Below are 12,984 nucleotides of genomic sequence, written 5' to 3'. Positions count from 1 at the left end.
ACCCCCGGACGCCTCACATGCCCTGGTTCAGTCCATTAATAGCACGTCGACGCCTGTATACCACATCGTTCCAATTCACTCTATCCCATGGGTGTCTTTCATCTAGATCACCCAAAATATTATAAACTCCATCCTTCCATCTCCAATTTGGTCTTCCCCGTCCTTCTTGTTCTCCTCACTTATGACATATGTCCTCTTTGTCAACCTCTCCTCACTCATTCTCTCCATATGTCCAAACCATTTCAGTACACCTAATTCAACTCTCTCAACTACACCCATCATAACCACACATCTCTCTTACTCGTTTATTACTCATTGGATCAAACCTCCTCATACCACTTATTGCCCTCAGACATTTCATTTCCAACATATCCACACTCCTCCGCACATCCCCGTATATATATATATATGACCTTCTAGACCACGAGGGAAAATTAAAGCAGAAAAATCTAAGCGCTTTCGTGTATTTGAACACATCTTCAGAAGCAAATAGTAGCATGTGAAGGAATGTATACAGAGACACCAGTAGATGTTAACAGGATCAAATCCTATGTGATGTGATCCTACTCTGATTTTCCCTGGTGGTCTACAAGTTCATTTGTGATCGTCACGTGTCTGCTTCCTTATTGTGGGTGATAAGTTCAGCTCTCATAACACAAGAGGATCGGCCTCTTACGAAGACTGGAAACCTGTTCAAAAATGAAACAAAAGGTTTCCGTTCAATAAACTAAAGTGTGATTATTCTCATCATGATTTCTGCATGAAGTTCCCATTCTCCATATGTGGCTTTGCGTCTGCGAGCACACGCTCAGAATACGTATAGCTTCTAGGCGTAATCCCTGCGTAAAAATCCCCCGAAATGAACACGAAAATCCCCTTTACAGCAAACACTACAAAAGAAAATAATCCTAAATGCAATATATATTTTTTTTTGGCTGTGTAGTCGACTCGGGTACCTTCCTCGGGCTCAGTCTTTGCCCTGTGACGTAATCTTCAAAGACGTCTATACGTCCTAAGAAAAAAAAAAAGACACTCACTTCGTCAAGATATAATACCTTCGTCGTCTATACCTCCTAAAAAAAAAGACAATAACTTCGTCAAGATATAATATCTTCGTCGTCTATACCTCCTAAAAAAAAAGACAATGACTTCGTCAAGATATAATATCTTCGTCGTCTATACCTCCTAAAAAAAAAAAAGACAATAACTTCGTCAAGATATAATATCCTCGTCGTCTATACCTCCTAAAAAAAAAAAGACAATCACTTCGTCAAGACATAATACCTTCGTTGTCTATACCTCCTAAAAAAAAAAAAGAAAGATACTTACTTCGTCAAGATATAACATCTTCGTCGTCTATACCTCCTAAAAAAAAAGACAATCACTTCGTCAAGATATAATATCTTCGACGTCTATACCTCCTAAAAAAAAAGACAATCACTTCGTCAAGACATAGTATCTTCGGCGTCTATACCTCCTAAAGAAAAAAAAAGACTCACTTCGTCAAGATATAATATCTTCGACGTCTATACGTCTTACAAAAAAAAAAGACACTCACTTCGTCAAGATATAATATCCTCGTCGTCTATACCTCCTAAAAAAAAAAAAAGACAATCACTTCGTCAAGACATAATACCTTCGTCGAAGTCTACCTGACGAATTCAACTGTTTTTGGGTCAGCGTGTCTCGTGAACGTCTTTTTTTGTTCTGGCATATTTTTGTTGTTGTTGTTGTTGTTGTTGTTGTTGGTGTTGTTGTTGTTGTTGTAAATGTCTGTAGCTACAAAAGTCACGATTACTTACTGTTTCCTCAGCTGGATGAAGCAACTGGTTCTCCTCCTTAGAGCATGTGTCCGTCACCTTTTAAAAATCTATGCCTTCTCTACCTCATATAGAAACGCTATAGCGTGGTACAGTATATATATATATTCATATACCTCTTTATAACATCACTGCAACTCAAAGTGAGAGAGAGAGAGAAAAGAGAAAAAGAGAAAGAGAGAGAGTCGTAAAAGTGGTTATCTCTTTCCACTGAGCACAAGAATCACTTTGACCTCAGTTACCCCCAAGAGCAACAATATTCCTTTCTGTGATACACACATCGAGCGAGTCAAGTCCGAGAGAGTGTGAGAAGCTCGCCAGCATCGGTACTCGTCCGCTCTCCCGTCCAGCCGGACGCACACTGACTCCTGACACTACGGCAGGTAGGTTATATAGGGGCTGCTCTGCCCCCGTGGTGCCAGCGGCGCGCTAATGACCCCCGCTGTCTCCATCACAGTGAGGGATATTAATTATTTCCCTTCATTACCTTCTTGGTCATTTGTTGACTTTATTGGCGTCTGTTGGCTCATTGGGAATGGCTTCGCAGGATCGTGTGGGTCGAGTGTTTTGAAGCCATGTAGCTCGAATCCTCGTTCACTAGAACACCTGTCGTCAGTATATTCTTGTGAAAACACACACACACACACACACACACACACACACACACACACACACACACACACACAGTACGGGCCTCCGTGGTGTAGTGGTTAGCGTCGCTGACCAAGAGTCAGTATGGGTTAGCCTGGGGGTCGAACCTGCTGCATTGGTTCGAATCCTGGGCATGGCAGTCGGCCCACACCTGACCCAGGAGTTCATCCATCCTTAGGAGCTGGTCGCTAGAGAAGTACGTATCTTAGGTGTGCGTGTGTGTGAGTGTGCGTGTGTGTGTGTGTGTGTGTGTGTGTGTGTGTGTGCGTGTGTGTGTGTTTGGAAAAATATTAGAAAATATCTGGGAATTCTATATTTCGGTCCAGACCCCATGACCTTCCTTAGGAAATGAACATGAAAATCAATACCAAAGAAGTTTGGCAACATCGCACGAAGGTCAGTGACGTCAGGCCAGGTCACATGACCCGCCATAGAAGAAACCTAAGAACATGAGAAGTGAGGGCACTGGAAGAGACCCATTGGCCCATCATGCTAGGCAGGTCCTGATGAGTCTGTCCACCTTACAACCCACCGTCTGAACCCCATAAACACATCATCCAAACCTCCTTTTAAAGCTACCTAAACACCCACGTAGCATCCACTCCTGTACTCGGCGACCTGTTCCATAAATCTCTTACCCTATTCCCGGACACCAATGTTTACCCACATCTTTCCCGAATCTATGTTTTCCCGTCAGGGTAATAGGGTCTACCGGTCCACTAGTGCCCTGGGGAGAGATTAATCTTGTGAATGTAGCATAAGTCTTTTATTTGAAGGTAGAATTTGGATCAGGCGAGGCACTGATCCAGTAGTAGACTGTGGTCTGCAACAGATGTGGTGAAGAATAGTCTCTCTCTGGTCTGGCCACATCTAACTGTCGCCCTACGTTCACAGGCCACAAGTGTCTGCGATACGACTAGTGTGACTTAAGTATGCCTTAAGACACATTTTGTCTGACACACTCCACACATACGTAGGTCATTGTTACATATGACCTCGACAGGTCCAGTGCCACATCCCTGATTTCCCTCACTAGGGCGCATACGCACCTTGACAGACATAGTGCCACAATCCTGACCTCCCTCACCAGGACAAGCACCGAGAGACACATTGCCACATGCTTGACCTCCCTCACCAAGAAACATAACGCCAGGCACAATGCCACACCTCTGACTTCCCCTACCAGGACACACCTAGACAGACACGTCTTATCGGCCCCATTTCCTCCTGAACTGTTACACATACACTACTAACTCTGCCCATTTCCATTCGTGGACCCTTTTGGAGTCTGGATTCTTCTGGAGTCATCTACTCTCATATCAGTTACGTCTACCAACGAGGCGGTACAAAACGCGAGGGAGATTCCACCAAGTATTTCATTTGCATATCATCAAAGAGTTGGAATGGTGAGGAAAATTCAATTTCCCTACCGGAGGCCCGTTGCTCCGAGGTTAGAAGGGCCGTGTTGTGTCATTTATCTTAGGAATCCTCAACCAGGAACACCGTCAGGCTGACAATTAAGATGAGCGAGAGGGGAAGACCCGAGCCGTGTCGAGGGAAACAAAGATGCCGAGGGCGAAGGTGCTCTACCTTGCTTCCTACACCCTCCCACCACCACAGGTCGTCCCCTGGCAGGAGGAGATGGGCATGGTGCTCTACCCAGCCTCCCACACCCACCCACCACCACAGGTTGTCCCCTGGCAGGAGGAGATGGGCAAGGTGCTCTACCCAGCCTCCAACACCCTCCCACCACCACAGGTCGTCCCCTGGCAGGAAGAGATGGGCGTCTTCCCTTCCTTTCCTCACACACCTTCCCAGTAACACCATCGTTATCCTTTCCCTCCTCGTCCCATATCCATCCTATACCTGGTGATTGGCTACGGCTGGAAAATGCTCCTTTATCCATCTGCCTCAGCACCTGTGCTGTACTATGGGTACGAGACTCCTCTCTGAGACGTTGGGAATGACAGACAGTGCCACTCAGGGTTCTTCTGCACAGGCGGAAGGAGACACAGAGAGGAATCAGGGAGGAGGCTTGGGTACGTAAGCTTTAGGATGAGGAAGTACGTAGGAAGGGCGTTGAAGGTGAATGCTATCCTTGGCTTACCAGGAATGTGGCTCTGGAAACTGGAAACTGGAAACAACAGGTTAGTTATCCAGGTCCGTTTGCGTCTACAAATGAACACAGTCTCGTTTTAAAGTGTTTTTCGACCTGATGTGTTGGTTGCCTCACACCATAAGGAATTTATGATGAAAGAGTTTTATTCATAGATATATACATTACACGATTTATTTCTGGACATAATGACAACGAGTTTGGGATACAGGCAGTGAGAAGATGAAATATTACAGCAGCCAGGAGAGCACATCTGGTGATGTTATGTTTAACGACGATAAGGGCCAACTTAGAGAGAGAGAGAGAGAGAGAGAGAGAGAGAGAGAGAGAGAGAGAGAGAGAGCTTTTGGAATATACACAGTCAAGAGAATGAACGTAAAAGATCAATATCTAGAACGCTATCAACCTCGGTACTCAGGAAATTAAAAAGTGTGTTTCACGAGATGAAAAAGACACGGACGTGAAATGTTTCCAGCTGCTTTTGAGAGTGAATTAGTAAAACTCGCGCTGGAATAGTGAATGCTCTACCAAATGGGGTTGTTTAATACTTCTACTGCGAAGAGAAATAATAGTTTTACTGTAAAACTAGAGATTCAGGTACGAGTTTGGATATGTATGAAAGCGACAAGTCAGCTTTTAGTAATGGGATTTGCACCACGGATGTCTTGGGCGTCTACGGCGATGGTACTCTGGCGTTCACACATGAGCTCGGAGGCGTTCACGACTGCGCTCTCATACGCGCACTCGCAGCCCGACTCTTGGGTGATCACTGCGCAGCTGTTGGGCATTCAAAGCTCAGCTCCTGACTATTGTAAGCTCAGCTCTTGACTACTGTAAGCTCAGCTCTTGACTACTGTAAGCTCAGCTATTGACAACTGTAAGCTCAGCTCTTGACTACTGTAAGCTCAGCTCTTCACTACTGTAAACTCAGCTCTTGACAACTGTAAGCTCAGCTAATGACAACTGTAAGCTCAGCTCTTGACTACTGTAATCTCAGCTGTTGACTACTGTACGCTCAGCTGTTGACTACTGTAAGCTCAGCTCTTGACTACTGTAAGCTCAGCTCTTGACTACTGTAAGCTCAGCTCTTGACTACTGTAAGCTCAGCTCTTGACTACTGTAAGCTCAGCTCTTGACTACTGTAAGCTCAGCTCTTGACTACTGTAAGCTCAGCTCTTGACTACTGTAAGCTCAGCTCTTGACTACTGTAAGCTCAGCTCTTGACTACTGTAAGCTCAGCTCTTGACTACTGTAAGCTCAGCTCTTGACTACTGTAAGCTCAGCTCTTGACTACTGTAAGCTCAGCTCTTGACTACTGTAAGCTCAGCTCTTGACTACTGTAAGCTCAGCTCTTGACTACTGTAAGCTCAGCTCTTGACTACTGTAAGCTCAGCTCTTGACTACTGTAAGCTCAGCTCTTGACTACTGTAAGCTCAGCTCTTGACTACTGTAAGCTCAGCTCTTGACTACTGTAAGCTCAGCTCTTGACTACTGTAAGCTCAGCTCTTGACTACTGTAAGCTCAGCTCTTGACTACTGTAAGCTCAGCTCTTGACTACTGTAAGCTCAGCTCTTGACTACTGTAAGCTCAGCTCTTGACTACTGTAAGCTCAGCTCTTGACTACTGTAAGCTCAGCTCTTGACTACTGTAAGCTCAGCTCTTGACTACTGTAAGCTCAGCTCTTGACTACTGTAAGCTCAGCTCTTGACTACTGTAAGCTCAGCTCTTGACTACTGTAAGCTCAGCTCTTGACTACTGTAAGCTCAGCTCTTGACTACTGTAAGCTCAGCTCTTGACTACTGTAAGCTCAGCTCTTGACTACTGTAAGCTCAGCTCTTGACTACTGTAAGCTCAGCTCTTGACTACTGTAAGCTCAGCTCTTGACTACTGTAAGCTCAGCTCTTGACTACTGTAAGCTCAGCTCTTGACTACTGTAAGCTCAGCTCTTGACTACTGTAAGCTCAGCTCTTGACTACTGTAAGCTCAGCTCTTGACTACTGTAAGCTCAGCTCTTGACTACTGTAAGCTCAGCTCTTGACTACTGTAAGCTCAGCTCTTGACTACTGTAAGCTCAGCTCTTGACTACTGTAAGCTCAGCTCTTGACTACTGTAAGCTCAGCTCTTGACTACTGTAAGCTCAGCTCTTGACTACTGTAAGCTCAGCTCTTGACTACTGTAAGCTCAGCTCTTGACTACTGTAAGCTCAGCTCTTGACTACTGTAAGCTCAGCTCTTGACTACTGTAAGCTCAGCTCTTGACTACTGTAAGCTCAGCTCTTGACTACTGTAAGCTCAGCTCTTGACTACTGTAAGCTCAGCTCTTGACTACTGTAAGCTCAGCTCTTGACTACTGTAAGCTCAGCTCTTGACTACTGTAAGCTCAGCTCTTGACTACTGTAAGCTCAGCTCTTGACTACTGTAAGCTCAGCTCTTGACTACTGTAAGCTCAGCTCTTGACTACTGTAAGCTCAGCTCTTGACTACTGTAAGCTCAGCTCTTGACTACTGTAAGCTCAGCTCTTGACTACTGTAAGCTCAGCTCTTGACTACTGTAAGCTCAGCTCTTGACTACTGTAAGCTCAGCTCTTGACTACTGTAAGCTCAGCTCTTGACTACTGTAAGCTCAGCTCTTGACTACTGTAAGCTCAGCTCTTGACTACTGTAAGCTCAGCTCTTGACTACTGTAAGCTCAGCTCTTGACTACTGTAAGCTCAGCTCTTGACTACTGTAAGCTCAGCTCTTGACTACTGTAAGCTCAGCTCTTGACTACTGTAAGCTCAGCTCTTGACTACTGTAAGCTCAGCTCTTGACTACTGTAAGCTCAGCTCTTGACTACTGTAAGCTCAGCTCTTGACTACTGTAAGCTCAGCTCTTGACTACTGTAAGCTCAGCTCTTGACTACTGTAAGCTCAGCTCTTGACTACTGTAAGCTCAGCTCTTGACTACTGTAAGCTCAGCTCTTGACTACTGTAAGCTCAGCTCTTGACTACTGTAAGCTCAGCTCTTGACTACTGTAAGCTCAGCTCTTGACTACTGTAAGCTCAGCTCTTGACTACTGTAAGCTCAGCTCTTGACTACTGTAAGCTCAGCTCTTGACTACTGTAAGCTCAGCTCTTGACTACTGTAAGCTCAGCTCTTGACTACTGTAAGCTCAGCTCTTGACTACTGTAAGCTCAGCTCTTGACTACTGTAAGCTCAGCTCTTGACTACTGTAAGCTCAGCTCTTGACTACTGTAAGCTCAGCTCTTGACTACTGTAAGCTCAGCTCTTGACTACTGTAAGCTCAGCTCTTGACTACTGTAAGCTCAGCTCTTGACTACTGTAAGCTCAGCTCTTGACTACTGTAAGCTCAGCTCTTGACTACTGTAAGCTCAGCTCTTGACTACTGTAAGCTCAGCTCTTGACTACTGTAAGCTCAGCTCTTGACTACTGTAAGCTCAGCTCTTGACTACTGTAAGCTCAGCTCTTGACTACTGTAAGCTCAGCTCTTGACTACTGTAAGCTCAGCTCTTGACTACTGTAAGCTCAGCTCTTGACTACTGTAAGCTCAGCTCTTGACTACTGTAAGCTCAGCTCTTGACTACTGTAAGCTCAGCTCTTGACTACTGTAAGCTCAGCTCTTGACTACTGTAAGCTCAGCTCTTGACTACTGTAAGCTCAGCTCTTGACTACTGTAAGCTCAGCTCTTGACTACTGTAAGCTCAGCTCTTGACTACTGTAAGCTCAGCTCTTGACTACTGTAAGCTCAGCTCTTGACTACTGTAAGCTCAGCTCTTGACTACTGTAAGCTCAGCTCTTGACTACTGTAAGCTCAGCTCTTGACTACTGTAAGCTCAGCTCTTGACTACTGTAAGCTCAGCTCTTGACTACTGTAAGCTCAGCTCTTGACTACTGTAAGCTCAGCTCTTGACTACTGTAAGCTCAGCTCTTGACTACTGTAAGCTCAGCTCTTGACTACTGTAAGCTCAGCTCTTGACTACTGTAAGCTCAGCTCTTGACTACTGTAAGCTCAGCTCTTGACTACTGTAAGCTCAGCTCTTGACTACTGTAAGCTCAGCTCTTGACTACTGTAAGCTCAGCTCTTGACTACTGTAAGCTCAGCTCTTGACTACTGTAAGCTCAGCTCTTGACTACTGTAAGCTCAGCTCTTGACTACTGTAAGCTCAGCTCTTGACTACTGTAAGCTCAGCTCTTGACTACTGTAAGCTCAGCTCTTGACTACTGTAAGCTCAGCTCTTGACTACTGTAAGCTCAGCTCTTGACTACTGTAAGCTCAGCTCTTGACTACTGTAAGCTCAGCTCTTGACTACTGTAAGCTCAGCTCTTGACTACTGTAAGCTCAGCTCTTGACTACTGTAAGCTCAGCTCTTGACTACTGTAAGCTCAGCTCTTGACTACTGTAAGCTCAGCTCTTGACTACTGTAAGCTCAGCTCTTGACTACTGTAAGCTCAGCTCTTGACTACTGTAAGCTCAGCTCTTGACTACTGTAAGCTCAGCTCTTGACTACTGTAAGCTCAGCTCTTGACTACTGTAAGCTCAGCTCTTGACTACTGTAAGCTCAGCTCTTGACTACTGTAAGCTCAGCTCTTGACTACTGTAAGCTCAGCTCTTGACTACTGTAAGCTCAGCTCTTGACTACTGTAAGCTCAGCTCTTGACTACTGTAAGCTCAGCTCTTGACTACTGTAAGCTCAGCTCTTGACTACTGTAAGCTCAGCTCTTGACTACTGTAAGCTCAGCTCTTGACTACTGTAAGCTCAGCTCTTGACTACTGTAAGCTCAGCTCTTGACTACTGTAAGCTCAGCTCTTGACTACTGTAAGCTCAGCTCTTGACTACTGTAAGCTCAGCTCTTGACTACTGTAAGCTCAGCTCTTGACTACTGTAAGCTCAGCTCTTGACTACTGTAAGCTCAGCTCTTGACTACTGTAAGCTCAGCTCTTGACTACTGTAAGCTCAGCTCTTGACTACTGTAAGCTCAGCTCTTGACTACTGTAAGCTCAGCTCTTGACTACTGTAAGCTCAGCTCTTGACTACTGTAAGCTCAGCTCTTGACTACTGTAAGCTCAGCTCTTGACTACTGTAAGCTCAGCTCTTGACTACTGTAAGCTCAGCTCTTGACTACTGTAAGCTCAGCTCTTGACTACTGTAAGCTCAGCTCTTGACTACTGTAAGCTCAGCTCTTGACTACTGTAAGCTCAGCTCTTGACTACTGTAAGCTCAGCTCTTGACTACTGTAAGCTCAGCTCTTGACTACTGTAAGCTCAGCTCTTGACTACTGTAAGCTCAGCTCTTGACTACTGTAAGCTCAGCTCTTGACTACTGTAAGCTCAGCTCTTGACTACTGTAAGCTCAGCTCTTGACTACTGTAAGCTCAGCTCTTGACTACTGTAAGCTCAGCTCTTGACTACTGTAAGCTCAGCTCTTGACTACTGTAAGCTCAGCTCTTGACTACTGTAAGCTCAGCTCTTGACTACTGTAAGCTCAGCTCTTGACTACTGTAAGCTCAGCTCTTGACTACTGTAAGCTCAGCTCTTGACTACTGTAAGCTCAGCTCTTGACTACTGTAAGCTCAGCTCTTGACTACTGTAAGCTCAGCTCTTGACTACTGTAAGCTCAGCTCTTGACTACTGTAAGCTCAGCTCTTGACTACTGTAAGCTCAGCTCTTGACTACTGTAAGCTCAGCTCTTGACTACTGTAAGCTCAGCTCTTGACTACTGTAAGCTCAGCTCTTGACTACTGTAAGCTCAGCTCTTGACTACTGTAAGCTCAGCTCTTGACTACTGTAAGCTCAGCTCTTGACTACTGTAAGCTCAGCTCTTGACTACTGTAAGCTCAGCTCTTGACTACTGTAAGCTCAGCTCTTGACTACTGTAAGCTCAGCTCTTGACTACTGTAAGCTCAGCTCTTGACTACTGTAAGCTCAGCTCTTGACTACTGTAAGCTCAGCTCTTGACTACTGTAAGCTCAGCTCTTGACTACTGTAAGCTCAGCTCTTGACTACTGTAAGCTCAGCTCTTGACTACTGTAAGCTCAGCTCTTGACTACTGTAAGCTCAGCTCTTGACTACTGTAAGCTCAGCTCTTGACTACTGTAAGCTCAGCTCTTGACTACTGTAAGCTCAGCTCTTGACTACTGTAAGCTCAGCTCTTGACTACTGTAAGCTCAGCTCTTGACTACTGTAAGCTCAGCTCTTGACTACTGTAAGCTCAGCTCTTGACTACTGTAAGCTCAGCTCTTGACTACTGTAAGCTCAGCTCTTGACTACTGTAAGCTCAGCTCTTGACTACTGTAAGCTCAGCTCTTGACTACTGTAAGCTCAGCTCTTGACTACTGTAAGCTCAGCTCTTGACTACTGTAAGCTCAGCTCTTGACTACTGTAAGCTCAGCTCTTGACTACTGTAAGCTCAGCTCTTGACTACTGTAAGCTCAGCTCTTGACTACTGTAAGCTCAGCTCTTGACTACTGTAAGCTCAGCTCTTGACTACTGTAAGCTCAGCTCTTGACTACTGTAAGCTCAGCTCTTGACTACTGTAAGCTCAGCTCTTGACTACTGTAAGCTCAGCTCTTGACTACTGTAAGCTCAGCTCTTGACTACTGTAAGCTCAGCTCTTGACTACTGTAAGCTCAGCTCTTGACTACTGTAAGCTCAGCTCTTGACTACTGTAAGCTCAGCTCTTGACTACTGTAAGCTCAGCTCTTGACTACTGTAAGCTCAGCTCTTGACTACTGTAAGCTCAGCTCTTGACTACTGTAAGCTCAGCTCTTGACTACTGTAAGCTCAGCTCTTGACTACTGTAAGCTCAGCTCTTGACTACTGTAAGCTCAGCTCTTGACTACTGTAAGCTCAGCTCTTGACTACTGTAAGCTCAGCTCTTGACTACTGTAAGCTCAGCTCTTGACTACTGTAAGCTCAGCTCTTGACTACTGTAAGCTCAGCTCTTGACTACTGTAAGCTCAGCTCTTGACTACTGTAAGCTCAGCTCTTGACTACTGTAAGCTCAGCTCTTGACTACTGTAAGCTCAGCTCTTGACTACTGTAAGCTCAGCTCTTGACTACTGTAAGCTCAGCTCTTGACTACTGTAAGCTCAGCTCTTGACTACTGTAAGCTCAGCTCTTGACTACTGTAAGCTCAGCTCTTGACTACTGTAAGCTCAGCTCTTGACTACTGTAAGCTCAGCTCTTGACTACTGTAAGCTCAGCTCTTGACTACTGTAAGCTCAGCTCTTGACTACTGTAAGCTCAGCTCTTGACTACTGTAAGCTCAGCTCTTGACTACTGTAAGCTCAGCTCTTGACTACTGTAAGCTCAGCTCTTGACTACTGTAAGCTCAGCTCTTGACTACTGTAAGCTCAGCTCTTGACTACTGTAAGCTCAGCTCTTGACTACTGTAAGCTCAGCTCTTGACTACTGTAAGCTCAGCTCTTGACTACTGTAAGCTCAGCTCTTGACTACTGTAAGCTCAGCTCTTGACTACTGTAAGCTCAGCTCTTGACTACTGTAAGCTCAGCTCTTGACTACTGTAAGCTCAGCTCTTGACTACTGTAAGCTCAGCTCTTGACTACTGTAAGCTCAGCTCTTGACTACTGTAAGCTCAGCTCTTGACTACTGTAAGCTCAGCTCTTGACTACTGTAAGCTCAGCTCTTGACTACTGTAAGCTCAGCTCTTGACTACTGTAAGCTCAGCTCTTGACTACTGTAAGCTCAGCTCTTGACTACTGTAAGCTCAGCTCTTGACTACTGTAAGCTCAGCTCTTGACTACTGTAAGCTCAGCTCTTGACTACTGTAAGCTCAGCTCTTGACTACTGTAAGCTCAGCTCTTGACTACTGTAAGCTCAGCTCTTGACTACTGTAAGCTCAGCTCTTGACTACTGTAAGCTCAGCTCTTGACTACTGTAAGCTCAGCTCTTGACTACTGTAAGCTCAGCTCTTGACTACTGTAAGCTCAGCTCTTGACTACTGTAAGCTCAGCTCTTGACTACTGTAAGCTCAGCTCTTGACTACTGTAAGCTCAGCTCTTGACTACTGTAAGCTCAGCTCTTGACTACTGTAAGCTCAGCTCTTGACTACTGTAAGCTCAGCTCTTGACTACTGTAAGCTCAGCTCTTGACTACTGTAAGCTCAGCTCTTGACTACTGTAAGCTCAGCTCTTGACTACTGTAAGCTCAGCTCTTGACTACTGTAAGCTCAGCTCTTGACTACTGTAAGCTCAGCTCTTGACTACTGTAAGCTCAGCTCTTGACTACTGTAAGCTCAGCTCTTGACTACTGTAAGCTCAGCTCTTGACTACTGTAAGCTCAGCTCTTGACTACTGTAAGCTCAGCTCTTGACTACTGTAAGCTCAGCTCTTGACTACTGTAAGCTCAGCTCTTGACTACTGTAAGCTCAGCTCTTGAC

General features: G+C 45.3%; 2 protein-coding genes across 2 annotated transcripts in view; one reads left to right on the top strand and one right to left on the bottom strand.

Annotated features, from left to right (window-relative positions):
• LOC139755931 (carbonic anhydrase-related protein 10-like) overlaps positions 1-2,193 on the bottom strand; it is a 341,538-nt gene extending 339,345 nt beyond the window's left edge. The window contains exon 1 of the mRNA XM_071674704.1: positions 1,803-2,193. The gene's annotated coding sequence lies outside the window, so the exon portion shown is untranslated. The remainder of the gene's footprint in view (positions 1-1,802) is intronic.
• The window catches only part of Vps16B (Vacuolar protein sorting 16B), a 512,904-nt gene that overhangs the window by 244,161 nt on the left and 255,759 nt on the right, over positions 1-12,984 (top strand). The gene's annotated exons all lie outside the window — the stretch shown is intronic.

Source organism: Panulirus ornatus, chromosome 20 (genome assembly GCF_036320965.1).
Source record: "Panulirus ornatus isolate Po-2019 chromosome 20, ASM3632096v1, whole genome shotgun sequence".
NCBI lineage: Eukaryota > Metazoa > Arthropoda > Malacostraca > Decapoda > Palinuridae > Panulirus > Panulirus ornatus.
This window is presented reverse-complemented; position numbering and strand designations above follow the sequence as displayed.